Consider the following 1,209-nt stretch of genomic DNA (forward strand, 5'->3'; position numbering starts at 1 on the left):
ATTAAGGAAATGGCATTGTTCTACTCAAACATAAATTAAAATTAACCAAAGAATACTAAATGTCAATGAAATGATGGTACATGTAAAAAAAATATTTATTGAAATACATTGCTGCTTAGTTTTATTTAATGAGAATCCAGTTCCTTATTCGGTTTGAAATAGGAATAAGGAACTGGCTCCTTATTCCTTATTCAAATCAAATAAGGAACTGGCGATTTCTTAATAAAAAAATAATTGAAAATGAACCAAAGAGACCAATAAATCAATGGCAATCATTGTTTTTTACGTTGTGTATCCAAAACATTAACTGCAGTACATTTCTACTTTTTATTTATTTAATTATAACCCAGTTCCTTATTCGATTTCAATAAGGAATAAGGAACTGGTTCCTTATTCCTAATTCAAATCGAATAAGGAACTGCCATTTTCTTACAAAAAACAACAACAATAAATCAATAAAAATCATTGTAAATGTAGGTTGGGTATCGCACATATGTATTCTTGTACATTTCTACCTAGTTTTTATGTGTAATGATGACCAGTTCCTTTTTCGCGGGTGAAAAAATGACAAAGTAACCAGCTGCACTAACTCGGAAAAATAGGACTGGTAACTACCGATACCAGCGCTATTTTGTCGCGTCCCACGATCTTTTATTGTGTGCCATTATTGAAGGTCGCCGGATGTACGGATGCATCCAAGATCGGGAAAGACGCGTTTTCGGAGATATAAAATGCATTTTAATATATAAACACTCAATAAAAGCTTGTATACGCATTTGTTTTTTTTATGGAAAAACAAAATACGTAGGCATCTCGATGAAACTTTCCATACTACTAGAGGCACCTGGCCGCTGCTTCCGGTGCATTATCGCCTGTATGTTGACGTCAGAGACGTCGAAAAGACGACAACGATGTACGAAATATTGGCATTCGGTACGAATACAGAGCGCAACTGTGACGCTAAGATCTGCGAGGGACTGTTTACCATCGAGGCCATCGCCGTTTTGTAGATCCCACGGCCGTTTTGCAGATCCCACGGCCATTAATCGTGTGACGAGGTTGAAAGTCGCCGGATGTATCGTTGGTCTGCATGAGCGAGAAAACGCGTATTCGCACTAAAACAAATCTACGAAGAAAACACTAGTACAGCTAGTATTCGCGCAGGTGTTTGAATATTAAATAAAATAAAATAATTCAGGCCTCTCAATT

This window comes from Dreissena polymorpha, chromosome 5 (genome assembly GCF_020536995.1).
Source record: "Dreissena polymorpha isolate Duluth1 chromosome 5, UMN_Dpol_1.0, whole genome shotgun sequence".
NCBI classification, from domain to species: domain Eukaryota; kingdom Metazoa; phylum Mollusca; class Bivalvia; order Myida; family Dreissenidae; genus Dreissena; species Dreissena polymorpha.